Consider the following 22,067-nt stretch of genomic DNA (forward strand, 5'->3'; position numbering starts at 1 on the left):
AAATGCACTTTTTATCTATCAAAAAGTGTTTTCCAGTGCTAAACCTTTCGTCAGATTTCTAAATTGCTGCATTTGTAAATTCCAAAAACCAATATAAAGGAATAGTAGTGGTAAAAAAGCACTTGGGTTTAACCGATCTTATTTTTTGTACAATTCTCCTTTGTGGTGAGGGGTGTGTCCTATGCCTGGTGCTATGCTTGCATCATTGTCCACTGTAGACACTGGTATTACGGCAGGCAGTGTATTGAAGATAACAATGGGGGCGTGCAGAATTTGTATTGGGATGGCTCATGGGGGAGGGGGGTTAGTAAAACTGATGTATACAGAATCTGGTGCAACTGTGCGTAGTAACCAATTGGTTTCTAGGTTTATTATCAAAGCTTATTGAACAAGCTAAAGTTAGAAGCTGATTGGTTACTATGCACAGCTGCACCAGATTCTGTGTGCACCAATGCTAGTAAAGTTTCCCTATAATGTACAATAGCCAGCCTTGAACTAACTTTGCTGACTTTTTCCCTTTCTTGTGGGCAGCTTGTTGCCTGTTCTACTGTCTGTGTACACAGTTCCTATTAATGAAACCAGTGGATTGGCAACTGTGGCATTTTTGCAAATAAAGGTATGGTAGGTTGCATGGCTTCAGGTATACCAAAAAGTATAAGTATGTTAGCTTAACCATGTGGCAATGGTTCTATAGCCAAATTATGGCTACGGCTTGGATGGCTAGTTTTGGGAGGACGTGGGTGGCACGCTCTGTGATCACACTGTCCAAAGGACACCGCTGATGACAGATTGAGGTAAAGAGTCAACCAATGGCTCTTTGCCACGTGATCAGATGTTTCCTATCACAGCTGGTCACAGATGTAAATAGAAACTGGTGATTGCATCGCCTTTCATTCATGCTGACAGCATGAGGATTGGAGAAGAGAGCTGATAACCAGCTTCTCTAAAAGTGACATGCACACTGATAATCACAGCACTGATTATAAGTGTCCTGATTGTGCAGTTCCAACAGTGCCCACCAGTCCTGTCAATGTGTACCCAGGTGCTGCCAATGTGTGTCCACCAGTGTTGCCAATCAGTGCCCACCAGTGCCTCCTCATCAGTGCAGCTTCATCCGTGCCCACCAGTGCCGCCGTTTTCAAAAAAATTTAACAAACTATGAAAAAGTGTTGTTGTTTTTTTCCAAATTTTTGGTCATTTTGGTTTATTTAGCAAAAAACAAAAAAAAGAGTGGTGATTAAATACCACCAAAAGAAAACTCTAAAAAATGTGTACAGTGTTGCATGACCACACCATTTAAAGTGCGATAGCTCTGAAAGCTAAACATTGGCCTGGTCAGGAGCCCATACATGAGAATCTGATTGATCAAGGAAGGTTGTTCTTACAGTCTTCTCTAAAAAAATGCAGCATGCTGCCTCCTGCAATGCAAGAAGGTGAATGCTTACCTTAACTGTGGGCAGTGAACAAAATCTCCCCTACCTTCATCAGCTTTGGGCACCATTGCTATTCACCACATCCAGGTTTGTCAGATAGCATGTCATCGTTGGGTGCCATGGTTCCTCTCATTAGCCGCTGGGATCAGCTGAATGCATTTAATTAGTGAGAGTCAGAGTTACTTTAACCACTTTAAGACCGGACCATTTTGCTGGTAAATGACCAGAGGTCTTTTTACACTTTGGCACTGCGCTGCTTTAACTGGTAATTGCGCGGTCATGCAATGTTGTACCGAAACAAAATTTGCGTCCTTTTCTTCCCACAAATAGAGCTTTCTTTTGATGGTATTTGATTGCCTCTGCGATTTTTATTTTTTGCGATATAAACGTAAAAAGACCGCAAATTTTGAAAAAAAATGATATTTTCTACTTTTTGTTATTAGAAAAATCCAATAAACTCAATTTTAGTCATACATTTAGGCCAAAATGTATTCAGCCACATGTCTTTGGTAAAAAAAAAGTCAATAATTGTATATTTATTGGTTTGCGCAAAAGTTGTCACATCTACAAACTAAGGTACGTTTTCTGGAATTTACGCAGCTTTTATTTTATGACTGCCTATCTCATTTCTTGAGGTGCTAAAATGGCAGGGCAGTACAAAACCCCCCCAAATGACCCCATTTTGGAAAGTAGACCCCCTAAGGAAATTGATAAGAGGCATGTTGAGCCCATTGAATATTTTATTTTTTTGCCTCAAGCGATTGAATAATGACAAAAAAAAAATTTTTTTTTTTTTTTTACACAAAGTTGTCACTAAATGATATATTGCTCACACATGCTATGGGCATATGTGAAATGACACCCCAAAAAAAATTCTGCTGCTTCTCCTGAGTACGGGGATACCACATATGTGGGACTTTTTGGGAGCCTAGCCGCGTACGGGGCCCCGAAAACCAAGCACCGCCTTCAGGCTTTCTAAGGTCGTAAATTTTTGAGTTCACTTCTCACTACCTATTACAGTTTTGAAGGCCATAAAATGCCAAGATGGCACAAAACCCCCACAAATGACCCCATTTTAGAAAGTAGACACCCCAAGCTATTTGCTGAGAGGCATGTTAAGTTCATGGAATATTTTATATTTTGCCACAAGTTGCGGGAAAATTACAAACTTTTTTTTTTTTTTTTTTTTTTTCACAAAGTTGTCACTAAATGATATATTGCTCATGCATGCCATGGGCATATGTGAAATAACACCCCAAAATAAATTCTGCTGCTTCTCCTGAGTACGGGGATACCACATATGTGGGACTTTTTGGGAGTCTAGCTGCGTACGGGGCCCCGAAAACCAAGCACCGCCTTCAGGCTTTCTAAGGGCGTAAATATTTGACTTCACTCCTCACTACCTATTACAGTTTTGAAGGCCATAAAATGCCAAGATGGCACAAAACCCCCACAAATGACCCCATTTTAGAAAGTAGACACCCCAAGCTATTTGCTGAGAGGCATGTTGAGTTCATGGAATATTTTATATTTTGCCACAAGTTGCGGGAAAATTACAAACTTTTTTTTTTTTTTTTTTTTTTTCACAAAGTTGTCACTAAATGATATATTGCTCACGCATGCCATGGGCATATGTGAAATGACACCCCAAAATAAATTCTGCTGCTTCTCCTGAGTACGGGGATACCACATATGTGGGACTTTTTGGGAGCCTAGCCGCGTACGGGGCCCCGAAAACCAAGCACCGCCTTCAGGCTTTCTAAGGGCGTTACAGTTTTGAAGGCCATAAAATGCCAAGATGGCACAAACCCCCCCCCAAATGACCCCATTTTGGAAAGTAGACACCCCTAAATTTAGGGGTACACTAGTGAGACTAGGTAATAAATGGCGGGTGCCCTGAAACTATAAAAAAATAACTAACCAACCAGCGTCACCTGTAACAGTTATATGGTGATCACTGGTGAAAGGGTTAACTAGGGGGCAATCAGGGGGCTTTATGCGGTAGTATATGGGGGTCCCTGGCGCTATAAAAAGCTGCGGCGAACCTAAATACCTAACTGCCGTCACCTGTGACACTAATACAGCGATCAGAAAAACGATCGCTTATTAGGCTGGGTTCACACTGGAGCGATGCGGGAACGCCACGAATGCGCGGCGGGTTCCCGCATCGCATGCCTCCCGGCGGCAGTTCACACTGCCCTATGCGAACTGCTGGGAGTGTCAGTGAAATGTTAATGACACCCCCAGATCAGTTCGCATATCGCAGTGCGATCTGCAAACTTGGATCGCATGGTGTGAACACCCATGCGATCCGATTCTGCTGCGGACCAAAAAAAGGGTCCCGTGCGAGTTTGCGGCGGGTGCGGCGGGTGCGACACGAATTCAGCCATACTATCTGTATAGCTGAACTCGAATCGCACAGAGATCGGATGTGATTTGCACTGCAGTGCGGTGCAAATCACATCCGTTCTCATAAACCGCTGCAATGTGAACCCAGCCTTAGTGACACTGGCGACGGGGGGTGATCACGGGGTTAAACCTTTATTGGGGGGGTTAGGGGGGTACCTTAGAACTAAAGGGGGCTAACCCTAACTGCCCTAACAGTTATTAGTCACAAATGACACCCGCCGGGTGATCAGGGGGTTAAACCTTTATTAGGTAATAAATGGCGGGTGCCCTGAAACTATAAAAAAATAACTAACCAACCAGCGTCACCTGTAACAGTTATATGGTGATCACTGGTGAAAGGGTTAACTAGGGGGCAATCAGGGGGCTTTATGCGGTAGTATATGGGGGTCCCTGGTGCTATAAAAAGCTGCGGCGAACCTAAATACCTACCTGCCTAACTAGCGTCACCTGTGACACTAATACGGCGATCAGAAAAATGATCGCTTATTAGGCTGGGTTCACACTGGAGCGATGCGGGAACGCCACGAATGCGCGGCGGGTTCCCGCATCGCATGCCTCCCGGCGGCAGTTCACACTGCCCTATGCGAACTGCTGGGAGTGTCAGTGAAATGTTACTGACACCCCCAGATCAGTTTGCATATCGCAGTGCGATCTGCAAACTCGGATCGCATGGTGTGAACACCCATGCGATCCGATTCTGCTGCGGGCCAAAAAAAGGGTCCCGTGCGAATTTGCGGCGGGTGCGGCGGGTGTGGCGGGTGCGGCGAATGGCTGAACTCGAATCGCACAGAGATCGGATGTGATTTGCACTGCAGTGCGGTGCGAATCACATTCGTTCTCATAAACCGCTGCAATGTGAACCCAGCCTTAGTGACACTGGCGACGGGGGGTGATCACGGGGTTAAACCTTTATTGGGGGGGTTAGGGGGGTACATTAGAACTAAAGGGGGCTAACCCTAACTGCCCTAACAGTTATTACAGTCACAAATGACACCAATGCAAAAAAAAAAAAAAAAAAAAAAAAAAAAAAAAAAATGACATTGGTGTCACTGTGACTGGGGGGCAGGGGTAATTGGGGGGGTGATCGGGGGGTAAAGGGGGGGTGTGAGTGTGCCTGGCATGTTCTACTGTTTGTGTAGAGTGTTGGTGCAACTCACCGATCCGTTCTCCTCCGTGTCGGAACGAAAAATACCGACACGGAGGAGAGAATACATCACTTCCTCTCCTCACAGGAGAGGAAGTGATGTCACGAAGGATTTTCATTCGTCGGGAGCGATCGCGAGGGGGTGGCCATGAATGAATGGCCGTCCCCTCGTCCGGGATCGCTCCCGCACGAAAACCGACCGCCGCAGGCACCGGGCGGGGGCCCGATCGGGCCCCCGACCCGCGGGAAGGCAGGGACGTACATGTACGCCCTTATGCCTGCCCGTGCCATGCTGTCGACGTACATCGTCGTGCGGCGGTCGGCAACTGGTTAAAGTAGTTTTAAACCTCTGAAATAAAAAAAATATACAACGCATATCCCTCCCTGTATAGTTTGTACTTGCCTCAGTCCAAAGCACCTGGTATGATTTATGTCTCCTCTCTCTTTCTTCTACTATCTGAGTGACTTCTGACACATTATGCTGACAGTCCTCCTCCCCCCCAGCACACGGTGATTGACAGCCTCAACTGTGCATGTTTCCCTATGAGACTGTGTTTGTGTGTGTGTGTGTGGGGGGGGTTGGGGGGGCTATTCCCTGCTATATGATGTGCAGTGTGTGATGTAGTGTGTGATGTCAGATCTTCACTCCCTACCTTCTGGGGCTGATAAAAAGACTTTGATCTGTGTACTTTCAATAACTATAGAGGGGGGCTGCAGATTAACAGGTGCAACTTATATAGGAGGATTTGTTTAATCTCTTCTCTGTGTATCACCTAAGGCTTGTCACTTCAGTGGATATACAGCATGTACAATGCTGTGAAAAAGTATTTGCCCCCTTTCTGATTTTTGATTTTTTTGCATATTTGTCACACTTAAATGACTCAGATCATCAAACAAATGTTATTATTACACAAATATAACCTGAGTAAATAAAAATGCAGTTTTGAAATGATGTTTTCATTTATTAAGGCAAAAAAATCTGTTCAAACCTGCCTGGCTTTATGTGAAACAGTAATTGCTCCCTAAACCTAATAACTGGTTGTGTCACATTTGGCGGCAACAACTGCAATTAAACATTTGCGATAATTGGCAATGAGTTTTTCTCAATGCTGTGGAGCAATTTTGGTCCACTCTTCTTTGCAGAATTGTTTTAATTCAGCCACATTGGAGGGTTTTCCAGCATGAACGGCCTGTGTAAGGTCATGATACAGCATCTCACTTTGATTTAAGTCCGTGCTTTGACTAGGCCACTCCAAAACCTACATTTTGCTTTGTTTGAACCATTTGGAGGTGGACTTACTGTTGTGTTTTGGATCATTGTCCTGCTGCATAACCTAAGTGCACTTGAACTTGCAGTCACAAACTGATGGCTGGACATTCTCCTGGTTCCATCAATTATGGTAAGTCGTCCAGGTCCTGAAGCTGCAAAGCAGCCCCAGACCATCACACAATAAACCCGGGCTGCTCTGGAAAAAGACATTGTGGCTGTTTCAAGGCTCACAATACGATGACCCCTGAACAAACATGAGCTGCATGCTTGAGCTACCAGAAATAAGCATTTACTATGCCAATACCACAAAAAAAGTCCAGTGAAACATGTCAAGGTGTTGTCAAGCATATTGTAACCGAGCTTTCACAAATTTCACAATTTCCGCCAGGGTATGAAAACTTTTAATCACAACTGTATTGTGAAATAAATTATATTTTACTAAAGGCACATTTCCTCACAAATGCTCTGATACATACCCTATGAGTAAGATCTGCATGGAGTAAAACGTGTTGGAATGTTTGCTACCAAGTATATCAGAGGGTTCAATATACTTGCACAAGGTTTTTAAACAGAGAGTGGCTTCCCCATCTCTTTGTCAGTATCCTGGATGAGTCCACTTTTAGGCTACTGAACAGTGACAGAGATGCTGTGGTCTTTTGAGGGCTGCATTCATGTGTGTATGGTGGAGCCTCATACTGTATAACTGATTCTGTTTTTCCTCACAAAAGTCTGGATTTTTGTCACCAGCAACTAGGGATGAGCTTCGTGTTCGAGTCAAACATACGTTTGACTCGAATATCGGCTGTTCGTCCGTTCGGCGAAGTCCGAACATTTTGGTCCGTTCGCGCCAAATTCGTGTGGCGCTCACGGCCCACAATGCACTGCGATGGCGCAGTGCATTGCTGGCTCATGATTGGCCAAGCATGCACTGTGACCCCGCATGCTTGGCCAATCCCAGCGCCAGCAGCGAGGAGAGCCATGATTGGCCACAGGCAGGATGCCTGTGGCCAATCATAGCTCAGGCTGTGTAGTGCACGCCCCACACTATATAAGGCCGCCAGCGCGGCGGCCTTGTGTTGTGTGTTGGCGTCTGAAGCAGTGGGTGTTCTGTGTACCTTCAACACAGTACACACACCGATCGTTTTCGGCCGATTTTCGATCTTGCTGTTGTGTAGTGGTTGTTGTCTGCGTGCCCTGACCGCAGTATACACCGCTATATTCACCTCACCTATATAGCTAGTGATCTATCTTTTATAATAGAGCTTGCAGTCAGTAGTGTTAGGAGCTAGTGCGTGCTGTCTGCGTGCTCTGTACCCAGTACATACCGCTATATCCACCTACATAGCTCTTCTCTATTTGAGACCACTTGCCATCTGCAGGAGTTATTGGAAGTTGTGTGTGCCTCCAGCACAGCACAGTATACATCTGTATATACCCCTTTATCTCTGGTGTTCTATAATAAAGGCATCTGCAGGAGTTAGTGGGTGTTCTGTGTACCTTCAACACAGTACACACCGATCGTTTTTGGACGATTTTCGATCTTGCTGTTGTGTAGTGGTTGTTGTCTGCGTGCCCTGACCGCAGTATACACCGCTATATTCACCTCACCTATATAGCTAGTGATCTATCTTTTATAATAGAGCTTGCAGTCAGTAGTGTTAGGAGCTAGTGCGTGCTGTCTGCGTGCTCTGTACCCAGTACATACTGCTATATCCACCTACATAGCTCTTCTCTATTTGAGACCACTTGCCATCTGCAGGAGTTATTGGAAGTTGTGTGTGCCTCCAGCACAGCACAGTATACATCTGTATATACCCCTTTATCTCTGGTGTTCTATAATAAAGGCATCTGCAGGAGTTAGTGGGTGTTCTGTGTACCTTCAACACAGTACACACCGATCGTTTTTGGACGATTTTCGATCTTGCTGTTGTGTAGTGGTTGTTGTCTGCGTGCCCTGACCGCAGTATACACCGCTATATTCACCTCACCTATATAGCTAGTGATCTATCTTTTATAATAGAGCTTGCAGTCAGTAGTGTTAGGAGCTAGTGCGTGCTGTCTGCGTGCTCTGTACCCAGTACATACTGCTATATCCACCTACATAGCTCTTCTCTATTTGAGACCACTTGACATCTGCAGGAGTTATTGGAAGTTGTGTGTGCCTCCAGCACAGCACAGTATACATCTGTATATACCCCTTTATCTCTGGTGTTCTATAATAAAGGCATCTGCAGGAGTTAGTGGGTGTTGTGTGCCTCTAGCACAATATACACTACCCAACTGCTTTTTTACCCAACTCCCTTCAGGCCATTACCATGTCTGGAAGGCCAGCAAGGAGAGGCAGACAGGCGCGAGCTGATAAAAGAGGGCAAGCAGGCTCTGTGTCTAGAGACAACAGTGCTGGTCGTGGACGCGGTGCATTGTCATCAGCACGTGGCCATGGGACACGCTTGTTCTTCTTTTCGGCAGCTGGACATGTTGAGCCGCAACATGCCAACGACTTGGTAGAGTGGATGACCAAGCCCTCTTCATCCTCCTCATCCTCTCTCACCCAGTCTCAGGGTACTAGCAAAGCAGCTGCCAACGCATCGTCTTGCCTCCTCTCAATGTCATCATCAGTGACTCCTTCCCTAGACCCACCACGTCTTCCTGAGGAGTCTCCTGAACTCTTTGAGCACAGTGTTGGGTACATGCTCCAGGAGGATGCCCAGTGTTTTGTGGGCTCTGATGATGACACTCAGCTAGAGGAAGGCAGTAGCGTGAGCGCAGAGAGAGGGGATGCTCAAGAAGGACAGCAATCTGGCAGTCATGTTCCACAAGCTGCAGCATACTGCCAGGTTTGCTACAGCGATGAAGAGGGAGGGGATGATGAGGGCACTGACTCCACGTGGGTGCCTGGAAGGAGAGAGGAGGAGGAGGCACATGTCCAACGAGGCAGGATGCCCTCCGGGGGCCAGCTTAGGGGCAGCACACCGACTGAATCACACCGCAGAGCTCCGCCTGTGCAGGGCGCTGCCTCTGCGCGTTATTCTAAAAGTTCTTTGGTGTGGGCCTTTTTTGAGACGAGTGCATCAGATCGCACGGCTGCTATTTGCAACATATGTCTCAAGCGTATCTCGCGTGGCCAAAACATCAGCCGCTTGGGCACCACATGCTTGACCAGACATATGTTGACCTGCCATGCATCTCGTTGGCAAGCGTACCTCAAAGACCCACACCAAAGAACAAAGCGGACCTCTCCTTGCTCCTCATCAGCTGGTATCTCCAACCCCACTAGACCTTCAGTCCTCTCTGAAACCTGCTCTGAGAGGAATGAAGGTGTAGAATTAGGTGTGTCACAGCCAAGTGCTTCCGGGAACTCTGCTAGCGGTACACCCACGTCCGATTATAGCAGGCAAATGTCCCTGCCCCAGCTGCTGGACCGGCGAAAGAAGTTCACTCCCAGCCATCCACATGCCCAGCGGTTGAATGCTAGCTTGGCTAAATTGCTAGCACTTCAACTGCTGCCTTTTCAGTTGGTAGACTTGGCCCCCTTCCGTGAGTTTGTACAATGTGCGGTTCCTCAGTGGCAGGTCCCCAAACGCCACTTTTTCTCACGGAAGGCGATTCCGGCTCTCTACCGGCATGTGGAAGGCAATGTCCTTGCCTCGCTGGACAGGGCGGTCAGCGGTAAGGTGCATATTACCGCTGACTCATGGTCCAGCAGGCATGGACAGGGACGTTACCTGTCTTTCACGGCCCATTGGGTCACTCTTCTGGCAGCTGGGAAGGATGCAGGACAAGGTGCAGTAGTGTTGGAGGTTGTTCCGCCGCCACGCCTCCAAAATGCTACTATTGGTTGTGACACACCTCTCTCCTCCACCCCCTCCTCTTCTTCTTCCTCCATGGCCTCTTCCAGTACTCTGTCCTCAGAACCAGCGGTGCTTCGTAGGCGTTCCAGGGGCTACGCAAGTATGCAGGCAAAACGATGCCATGCCGTGCTTGCGCTGGTTTGTTTGGGGGACAGGAGCCACACTGGGGCAGATGTTTTGTCAGCTCTGCAGGGGCAGGCCGAGAGGTGGTTGACGCCATGCCAGCTTAAGCCAGGAATGGTGGTTTGTGACAATAGCACCAACCTCCTCTCCGCCCTCCGACAGGGACAACTGACCCATGTGCCCTGTGTAGCTCACGTCCTTAACCTGGTGGTGCAGCGTTTCTTGGGCAGGTACCCCGGCTTACAGGATGTCCTGAAGCAGGCCAGGAAAGTCTGTGTGCATTTCCACCGATCATTTAATGCCTGTGCTCGGCTGGCTGAGCTCCAAAAGGAGTTGAACCTGCCCAAGAACCGCCTTATATGTGACATGCCCACCAGGTGGAACTCAACGTTGGCCATGCTGCAGCTGCTGCACACGCAGCAGAGGGCCATCAATGAGTACCTGTGCGACTACGGCACCAGGACAGGGTCAGGGGAGCTCGGTTTTTTCTCACCACGCCAGTGCATGCATGCACTGTCCTGTCACCATTTGAGGAGGCCACAAGGATGGTGAGCAGTGACAGTGCATGCATCAGTGACACTGTACCTCTTGTCCACCTCTTGGAGCATACGCTGCGTGGAATAATGGACAGGGCACTTGAGGCAGAACAGAGGCAGGAAGAGGAGGACTTCCTTGCCTCTCAAGGCCCCCTTTATCCAGACAGTGTTCCTGCTGTGCCACCCATCACACAGGAAGAGGATGAGGAGGAGGAAGAGGAGGAGGAGGATGATTGTGTCAGCATGGAGGTGGAGGCTGGCACTCAGCATCAGCAGCAGCAGCAGCAGCAGTCTTGTAGGGATGATTTACAGTCCCAAAAAACACGTGGGCTTGTACGTGGCTTGGAGGAGGTAGCTGCGGATCATGTTGTCCTTAGTGACCCAGAGGACTCTGGACCAAATGCCTCAGCTGCATGGCCTCCCTGATCCTGCAAAGCCTGCGGAAGAATCCTCGTATTCTTCGGATCAAGGAGAGGGACCATTACTGGCTGGCCACTCTCCTTGATCCACGGTACAAGGGTAAGGTTGCCGACCTTATCTTGCCATCGCAGAGGGAGCAGAGGATGAGACATCTCCGGGAGGCCTTGCAGAAAGGTCTGTGCAACGCGTTCCCAGAGACTGGGAGGTTACAAACTCCTGGTCCTGGACCTAGGGGCAAGGTCAGACTTGGACACCTTTCCCACCGAAAATCCTCTGGCTTACTGGGTCTTGAGGATGGATCACTGGCCAGAGCTTGCACAGTATGCAATTGAGCTACTGGCCTGTCCTGCATCCAGCGTTCTTTCGGAACGCACCTTCAGTGCTGCTGGTGGCTTTGTTACCGATCACAGGGTGCGCCTGTCCACCCAATCAGTTGATCGACTGACCTTCATCAAGATGAATCAGTCTTGGATCACCCACAGCTACCAAGCACCTGAAGCTGATGTAACAGAATAATTTTTTTTGAAATATCACATCCCTTCAAGACTGCCTATGCTGATGCTGAGTGACTGTCCTGTTATGTTGATTGTCTATCCTCTTCCTCCTCCGCTGATATGTTGGAAGAACATTTCTGGTTCTGGTTGATGCCATCAGCACAATTTTTCTGCCCCTGTTTAACAGGGGTGTTTAAGTACAATTTTTGATGCAATGCTTTGCAGCAGGGCTAATTCCTGCAATCAAACAAGAGTATATGGGAGAGGTTGCAGTGTGGTGGCACCAGCACCAGTGCCTAAGGCACAATTTTTCTGCCCCTGTTTAACAGGGGCGTTTAAGTACAATTTTTGATGCAATGCTTTGCAGCAGGGCTAATTCCTGCAATAAAACTAGAGTATATGGGAGAGGTTGCGGTGTGGTGGCACCAGCAGCAGTGCCTAAGGCCAAATTTTTCTGCCCCTGTTTAACAGGGACATGTAATTACAATTCTTGATATAATATTTCACAGGAGGGCCCCTTCCTGTGCCCACCCAGAGTAACGGTGAGGACTTATAGTGTTGTGGCACCAGCACCACAACCACCAAAGGTCAATTTTTCTACCACTGTTCAACAATGGCATGTAATTACAATTCTTGATATAATCGTTCACAGCAGGGCGCTCCAGCACCCACCAAGAGTCCCTTTGAGGGCTTACAATGTTGTGGCAAAACCAACACCTTGTTCCGCCATTTCTGCAGAGCATATAAGGCAGGCCCCTACTTTCAAACATCCAATTTACAAACATCTCCTACTTGCAAACGGAAGGAGACAACAGCAAGTGAGATGAAAAAAGATGGACGACAAAACAAATTATTCAGGGGTGATAACCCTTCTCTATGTTTTCCAAAAAGCTTAAAAATAGTTTTTTTGACTAAAGCTACACTTTAAAAATGTACCAGTTGAAAATTACAAACAGATTCAACTTAACACAACAAACCTACACAGTCCCTGTCTTGTTAGCACCGCTTGTATACTGCTGTTCTGAGTATATAGGGCCTAGGGGCCACACGCATTTCCTTTTTTTAATATGGGTACAGGGTTCCCCTTAATATGCGTACAAGACCCAAATAGGCTGGTAATGGGCAGGGAGGGCTACCCATGCCATTTTTCTCAATGATTTTCAACCATATTGCAGGAACCAGATATAACATTAAAACCGCAAGCAGTTTTAAATGGTGTTATTTCCGTTTAATGTCATTTTGTGCAGGGACTGTTCTAAACACGGGAAACACGTGGCACTTCACAGGCATACTACAGACACCCCCCAGGCACCATATTTAAAGGAATATTTCACTTTTTTTCACTTTAATCGTCATTAAAATCAGTGCTCCCGCCAAAACGGCCATTTTTAAAAACATTTTAGGCATTGACCCATGTCCCCTGGGGCAGGAGCCAGGTCCCCAAACCCTTTTTAGGACAGTATCTTGCATATTAGCCTTTAAAATTAGCACTTTTAATTTCGAACGTTCGAGTCCCATAGACTTCAATGGGGTTCTAAAGTTCGTTCGAATTTGGGGTCCGTTCGAAAGTTCTGGTGCGAACCGAACCGGGGGGTGTTCGGCTCATCCCTACCAGCAACATAGAGATCAACATAATTTAACTAGATGTTACAATACATGCAGAAATGTACTGACAATTGAGATATGTCAAACTGAGAAAGAAACATGTCCTCTGGCTCAGTCTACACCTATATGACCAGTTTTAGTGCCCATGACTTTTCAGCAGGTACTTCCAACAGACCGTTTGCTGTGAAGATTGGGTCCTTTGAATAACATATTCATGAAGTGTACCTGAAAAATGTTCTTTGACAAGATGAGAAGTTAATATGGATTACTCCAGCACATATTTGCATACAGGATCTCTTTGCAGCCAATATTGTACCTGCCCCATGGGAAGTATAACAATTTCTAAGCATTGCAGCCACTTTGCTATATGTGACAATATGACTCCCCCTTCCCACTTTGATTTATTTAATTTCTACGAAAATGGTTACTATAAACAGGTCTCGGGCAGAGAGGCTTCACAAAGTTCTGCCAGTAGATCAATTATTCCTCACCGCTAGAAAAACAGCATTAAGATGAAAAGGCGTCATTTACCACCATAATTTTGACATCCAGAGGAAAGTCATTTATGGCTGCTTATAATTTCCTGATCCGTCATCGCTTCCTCGTGGCATTGTGGTTGCTCCATAAGTCATTCACTCGGTTAAGCTGAAGAAAGAATTTTGCTAGAAAAAAAATGCCCAACCTGGTTTCTGCGCATATAAAACAGCGAACTGACTATCTCTTGAGACCCCATTAGCTTATTTCCAATGCAGATGCGTTGAGAGGGAAGCAATATTTCTATCATGAAGCAGTTTGGAATAATCTAGTCTCCACTACCTAAAAAATACCTGGATTTCATTAAATTAACTCTTTGCAAGTGAAGGTGCTATTATTGTGAAAATGTGAGAACATTGTTACAGATATGATTATACAGACATAAACCAGAATTTACTAGTGTAGCACTGACCCCCGAAGGAGTGGCTGATTTAATTGGGCTTACCGTTACCTGCTTGACCTTGTGTGTGTCTAGGGGTTTCCCGAGGTAGATGGCCCAAGAACTGAAGAGACTGATGCCAGATCCACTTGTTTGCAAAAGGGATTAATGAACACAGTCTCTCAAATTAGGGTTAGAGGGTTTAAGTAGGAAAGTCCAAGTACTCTTAGTACTAAGTCAAATAGGAAAAGTTTCTCGCACTAAGAAATCCAGAGAATAGCCATTCACAGCTGGATCCTCACCCTTAATCCTTTGCTCACCAGGCCTAGCAGCCAACAGGGTATTTCAATCAAATACAGTCTTTGCCACAGACTTGTTGTAGAACACTTGAACAGAACTGAGAGATGTAGACAACTCAGAGAACCCTCGTATGGTACCAGTGTCTTGCAGGCGGTCTAGCGATACCACACGAGACCAGATTCACTTGGGGTCTTTCAACTTAGCCTCCAGGCTCTTGCTGAGAAACTAACCTTCACGTGGCCTTCTCCCAAAGAGTCCTCCCCTGGATGCTTCCATGGTTGCTGGGCCTCTCCACAAACCGAGATGGCACCGGGCCACCTTTGAATCCTTCTTTCAGTATCTTTGCCTTGAGCCAGCCAGCTCCGAGACTTAGAGTCGGGTGAATCCGCACCCCAGGCCATGATAGCCCTGGGGGCTGGTCAGGAGGACCAGGACCAAACAGCCAGAAAGCACCTCTGGACCGGAACCCCAAAGCATGTGACGTCAGCACCTTAAGTACCCTCTCCCAGAATGCACCGCAAGAGTGACACTCCCACTGGGCTGGTTCCGATAGAGAGTGAATCCTTAATGCACCCAAATAGACTGTGTTCTAAACCCTGCCAGGGATAACAGCGTCACCCATGGTCAGGCAGATCACCATGCAGCCCAGCCAGACTGGTATTGAGGTCAAAATTTTGAGTAATTAAACCCAAAATCAAACTGCGGTTCCAAAAGTTAAATGACAAAACACATAGCGTGTGCTCTTCAGGAGCTGGCGCTACATACTTCCCCTTCTAATTTAGATGATGTCCTCATGGTCTGGGAAAAAAGAGAAAAAACCCAGAGAAAAAATCTAGTCCTATCAAAATTGAGTACCTTAACTTTAGGGTTGGAATGGGGAAAAGGGAAGGAAAACAATAAACTTTGAACATTTATAAAAAAACATTAGCAACACAGGATCATTTTCACACACAATGCAGCCCAAGACCTATCTACCTATACTCTCTCCAGTGGCTTGATAGAAGTTCTCCTGCAAAGAAAAATATATAAAACAACAAACCATTATATTAGGAAGGCAAGTCCCCATCATAAGATGATGAGTCCTTCTCTTCCAACTTAACTGTAACCAAAAGCCAAAAGCTTCACAATATTCAGAGCGTTCCCTTGCAAACTCGCACCACCTAGTGGCGAGAGTCATAAGTGCTAGTCCTTTTTTTTTTTTAACAACCGCTGTACTGTGTAGAGCTTGACACTTAGTCTCTTCAAAACCTACTACTATCTATCTGTCTACCCACAGTCCTTGATCTCAAGCAAAAAGTAGAGGGAGCAAAAGTTTTTTTTTCAAAGAAAAACTGTTCTGGTACTAGTTCTCACCAATAGAACCTGGGATCTGGTAAGGTCACAGACTTCCCTTGGGGATCTATCATTGTAACAAAGTAAACAACATTGTCCCTCCCCGGTCTACAGATCACCACCTTGTCTGCGTATACGTGCCTTCCATAACTCCACTGCTGGAGGCACCATGTGAACCATTTGTACATGTTCAAAGAAAATATCTTCTTCTGGAACGGCTTTGGAACCTTTAGGTAGTTCCAGACGTCCTCCGCATACCACTCCTCATGGTGTTGTTCAATAACATCCATTATTTCCCTGGGCACATAGGGAAATTCAAACCCATATTCCGATGCCACCTGCTTATTAAGTAGTCTCTGAGACCTCGCAAGCTTTGGCAAAGCTCTGGCATTTCCATCTCCAAGGGGTACACAGGAGTCAGGGGCCTTGCTCACCAGAGTATCCAAACTTGTTTTAGGCGTAGGCAAGGATACAGGTTTAGGCAAAGTTAAGTCTATTGTGGTCGGGGTTTCCGGGCGTGGAGTTCCACTCCCCGAATTCAGGGCCAACCATCCAGAGATGCTGCAAGTTGCGGCAACATCCTCCGAATTAGCCCAGAGCATTTCCTGTGACATAGTCTCAAAGAGGTCGTCATCTCCAGTGTCAGAGAAAGAGTCCAACTCAGAATCTCTCAGCTTCCTCACAGGCCCACCCAACATAATGGCCCCAGATCTCTCACCATCAGTGTTGGCAGGCCTCTCCGAAGCGACTTCCTTCCTCCGGTTAGATTGAAACGAATTCATGAAGTGTCCTCGACTGCGGCCGCAGGAAGACTTGGATCGCCCCACCTTCTCCAAGGCAGGCATGGTTGTGGCAGTCACAGTAGACAATGCTGTATCCATAACCTCCAGAGTCGTTTCTCTGATGATGGCAGCAGTAGTAGTAGTTACGGTAGTGGTGGTCACATCTCCGTCTGGAGTACTGACAGAGACAGGCATCACGGCTGTGGTAGGCCTCACTAAAGGAGCATAAGCAGCAGACTCCTCAGTGACCACGCCCATGGCCCAGTCCACGCAGTACGCCCTCGGTGGCACAACAGGCTGCTCCACTCGGAACAAATATTCTCTGCATCATGTACAGCGGGCGTATGGCCGGGGACTTATGGCCAGTCCTGCGCACCTCTCGCATAGCATTGTGGAGGACTGTGGCCAGTCCTGCGCAACTCCCTCACAAAGGCTTTGGCCAATTGGGAAACAGGTCTCATTGAGCTGCCTCCTGATTGGTGGGGAGGCCATGTGGTATAAAAATAGTAAAAATTTATTCGCAATGGTCACACAACAGGGTGGGATCAGGGCAAAGTCTCTGCACCCCAAACCCACACTTTTTTGAAACCTATTAGAGTCTCAGGCTGTAATCAGGTTCTTAAAAAAAAACACCCCCTCCCACGCTACCATAGGAGTCCATGCATCTGGCGTTCCTGAAAGGGACTGAACGCATGGATAGGGAGGAGGTGGCAGGGATTGGGGGGGAGACACCCATGCGCCCACAATGCATGGGCCATCCCTGATTACCTTTGCTTTGTTACCCTCCCCCTGCTGATTTTTAGTGTCACCGTTCTGAAAAAATCCAGTATTTGGGAACTGTCAGAACCCTGCAGTAGGTCTGCACATGCTCTGGGATTCTCACATATGTGCTCTAGGTAAAACTGGCTCCTGGGAATGTGTTGGTGGCAAGCCCAAGAGGTAAGGTGTGTGTGTGTACATAGTTCTCGCCTAGGCAAGAAAGCAGGAAGTGCAACTTTGCAATACAAAAACTGCGTTACACTTTACCAACAACATTACTACATTTTCCAGTTCTGTAAAAAAGAGGGGGAGACCAAAAGAGGATGTGTAAAAGACCACTTTAAGGAGAAAGAAGAGTGCATTTTCAGTGAGCACAATTTTCAGTTGTGATATAACTTGAGAGTTGTAGTCAGTAGCAACTGGTGCTCCATTCTTTTTTTGGGGGGGGGGGTGGCCAATACGATCGCTTCACCTCTCAGCCAATCGGGTCTTAAGACCCACTTCCCGATTGGCCAGAAGGAGAAGCAGGAAGACAACAGTGCATATTAATTAGCTATTGTCACACAAGTGGGTGGGCTCGGGGGGTCAGTGCTCCATGTCCCGGACCCACCCTTTTTGAAGCCAATTAAAGCCTCAGGCTCTAATCATGTGCTTCAAAAAAAACAAAAAACATTGAAATCCATGTGTCTGGTGACATTCGGTTCGGCCCTGTCCCCTCTTTCTCCTGATTAGCTAACTGTAATTGTTGCTAGCTGTTGTGTCTCAGCCAATCAGGAGGGAGAGTCCCCAATGGCCGAAGCACTCATGCACATTGCTGGATAGAGATGGGGCTCAGGTAAGTATTAGGGGACGTTGAAGGGGGCTGCTACACCGGAGTTTTTTTTATCTTAATGCATATAAGATAAAAACCCGTCTGCCTTTAGAACCACTTCAACATAAAATTCACCCAATATTTGCTTCATATTTGCTTATCTTTCTACCAAGATTACATTTTCTACTTTATAAATATGGGAAACAATATGGGTCAAAAGAACCTGGTGGCCGTTAGCAGTACACTTAGGTGTTAATAATGCATAATGCTTACACCATTTTCTAAACTTAGAAAATGGAGAAGATTTTTATTTTATTACAGGTACTTATTTAGGTTAATGTACACAGTGCTTTGCATACACATTGTACGTTCACATCTGTTCCTTCTTTCAAGGGGCTTACAATCTAAGGTCCCTAATTCACATTCATACAAATACTAGGGCCAATTTAAACAGGACCATTTAAAGTGGTTGTAGCCCTTATAAAGAAAAAAGAAAAAAAAAATCTCCTGTCCCTTTAAGGCACAATATATAGTATAGTGCTTTTGCAATGTCATATGTCCCTTTCCATGTTGCACAATACCTGATCGATCATGCCTGTTCCTGTGTTCCCCTGTGTGTACTAATCATGCTAATCATGGCTGCTGATCCAAGATAGCATGGTCAGATTACCATTAAAGTCTATGGGACACGAACTTGAAAAACCTAAGGCTTATATGCACGTTATTGCTATAAAAGTGTTTGGGGACCTGGGTCTTGCCCCAGGGGACATGTATCAATGCAAAAAAAGTTTTAAAAACTGCTGTTTTTTCAGGAGCAGTGATTTTAATAATGCTTAACGTGAAACAATAAAAATGAAACGTGCCTGGGGGGTGTCCTTAGTATGCCTGTAATGTAGAACATCTTTCCAGTGTTTTGAATAGTACCACAGCAAAATGACATTTCTAAAAGAATAAAATGTAATTCTAATCATTTGGTTGTCTGTGGGCTGGTGGTAAGTTAAGCTTGGTTTTTTCCTTAGTTTATCCTTGGGTTTGTTTGTATCCTGAGGATAACGCCTGGAAACCAGCCTCTAATGTCCATGCTCCCCGGTTGGTACAAGCTTACCTCCAACTTCACCCTGAAAAATGGTCTCTAGTGGGAATCTAGAGGCTGCCCCTAAGGGGGGGTGACAATATTAGGGAATCCCTGTGAGATGTCTGGCACGTTTGTCTCAAAGAACGACTAACAGGTGTGCGCATGCACGTGGGAGTCTGTGTTTGCGGATGTGCATTCACACACACGTGGGCACAATTTCTCTTGGTGCCAGATGGGCTATTTAAAGGGATCCCAGTCTCCTATTCTTTGTCAACTGATCTTCAGCTGTGTCCTGTATCCTGATCTGATCCTGTATGCTCTCCTAGTTGCTGACCTGGCGTGTTCCTTGACCTTGGCTGTGTATTCTGTTCCTGTCTTGCTGCTCACCTCTGACCCAGCTCCGTTCCTGACTCTGGCTCTGTTTATGATTTGGTACTCCACTGCACGCATGCTGATGACCTTGGCTATTCCTGAGACTCTGCTTCTGCCTATGACCCTGCTTTCTGTAAACCTTTTGGTGCCTGCCTGGCTGTCTTCTGTTCCAGCTCTGCACACTCCAGTCTCCAGGTCCCTGAGAAGCTTCCAGCCCGGAATCATCTAGATCAGGCACTCATGTCCCTCCTGTCCCTCGGCTTCCTCTGTCTCATCTTCAGTGGGGCCAGGACAGGAGATATAAGATAGGCCGACCTAATCAACTAAGTCTCCTATCAGGTACATGACAGTTGAACTGGAACTGAACACAATTACGGCAGTGTATTTAAAAAAATAATAATTTGGGACTAGTAATCTATCTGCTTCTTACCACTATTAGTGATTAATCACTAATAGTTTGGGGGCTCATGTACACTTATTTTATTATACTTATGTTCATATCAGAACTGCTTTAATCAGCATACAAGTTTTTAGTAATGCAAGAGCAGCTTGAAGCGTCTTAAAAGGAGATCAACTGCAGACACATCTCAAAAAGGAATTCAGAGGGACCTCAAAAGCATCTTAAACTTATCTCAGCTACAATGCACAGTCTATTTGCAGCCATATAGCATGTAGAACATAATGGAAACGAGGAATAAATATGTGAGAATAGGAAAGACCTTATGGTAAGACAGAGACCACTTTAAGTGCTTTAAAAATGGGCTTTTGTCTTTGCAACAATCTGGCAAGTTTGAGTATTCATATCAGCTACGCAGCCATCACTTAAATCCATCCCCCTGCCTATTTTTTTGTGTATGCGCTCTGTACCGCTGTATTTGGCCAGCGACACTAAATCCATTTACAAATGAGGTAATCGGATCTGGATTTGAACTGGATCACTCTGATTTGCATGCTTGCAAATCATGTTTAGAATGGATATTTAACAGTCTTCTCATCATTGCTTCCAGTATTTGACTGCCTTTGGACTGCAGGGGATAAAAGTCCTTCTGAACATTCTTTACATCTCCTTTAGAAAACATTCCAATAACCCTTTTCCACTGCAATACACAAAAGCAAGAGTCCAATCATTTGGCTTCATTTTTAAAATGGGTAACAATTCAAAACAAACACATTCCCTGCACTCAGGGATAAATGATACCCATTAATAATAATGATTTCAGGTTTCCCTGGGTGGCTCCTGGAGTTGAGAATGTATAAGCAGGTTAAATTGCCACCTCTGCGAGTATAATACACATACATAACTTCCTTTTAAATTAAACAAATGCATTCAAATGGTTCTGTATTTTGAATTATAGGCAAATCAAACAAGATTATGTTCTCAATGCTGGCACCAGCTTTAAGAAACTTAATTTATTTTGGCCGTAGCATGTACTGAACATTTTATTTTTTCACTTCAGTAGCAGGCAGAAGTTAAATGTATCGGAACGTAATTATTTTAACAAGTGGCTAGTTTCCTAAATAATGATAGAAAAGATAATTGCATAATTGAATTTATAAACATTCCATTTTAAATAGAAAGGAAATTCAGCTTATAGTCTTGGTAAAACTAAGGTAACATTTTTTATTGTCTAATGCTTCTAAAATCCTTTAAGGTAACATAAATTAATAAAAAATACTCTATTAAATTCTATTTATACAATGATGACAGGCGGAACATTTCACATTTTTCTCTTTTTAATGGTTTTTTCTCTTTCTTTTCTCTCTTTGTTGCATACATAATTACCGTCTTGTAAGGAGACAAACATGTACATTTTGTCCTGATAATAGCCTAGTGTGTAGAAGTTAGGCTTTGTAAGTTTTTCAATTAAGTATTGTAGAACTAAACTAAAGAGCAACAAAAGGTAAATTTGAACAATTTACACATTTATAAAAAAAAGAGACGCAAACAGAAATGCAAGAACAATTGCACACAGTCATAATTTACAGGCACCTGAAGCCAAAGCAGTTTCAGATGAACAGTGGTGGTATGCAGGCCGGTGCAGTCTGTACTCCCCACTGTAGGTGGCACTTGAACAAAGCAGTAAGCAGAGGAAGGAAGCTGTGAGGAACTTGGTTCCTCTATGATTTCCTGTGGTCACCAGGGGAACAGCTGTCCGATTAGATAATGGTGCCCCATGTGACCTCTGGGGCCATCTTGGGTCAGGGCAGTGCCTATTTAAGATTCTAGCTCCCAGGTTTGGTGCACTTTGTGTAAGTGTAGGGACAGGTTCCCCATTTGGTAGGGACAGCACATAGCAGCTGGGAGAGGTTCTAGAGGAGTAGGGAAAGTGCAGGGACTACACTATCTCCACTTAGGAAGCCTTCCATTTGGGTGTGGACCAGCCAGGCCACATTCCCACTCCTCGTTACGGATACGCTCCTCTGCTACAGTTTCATAA

Source organism: Lithobates pipiens, unplaced genomic scaffold, assembly GCF_037356315.1.
Source record: "Lithobates pipiens isolate NorthernLeopardFrog02 unplaced genomic scaffold, aLitPip1_a1.2 Scaffold_8, whole genome shotgun sequence".
NCBI classification, from domain to species: Eukaryota; Metazoa; Chordata; class Amphibia; order Anura; family Ranidae; genus Lithobates; species Lithobates pipiens.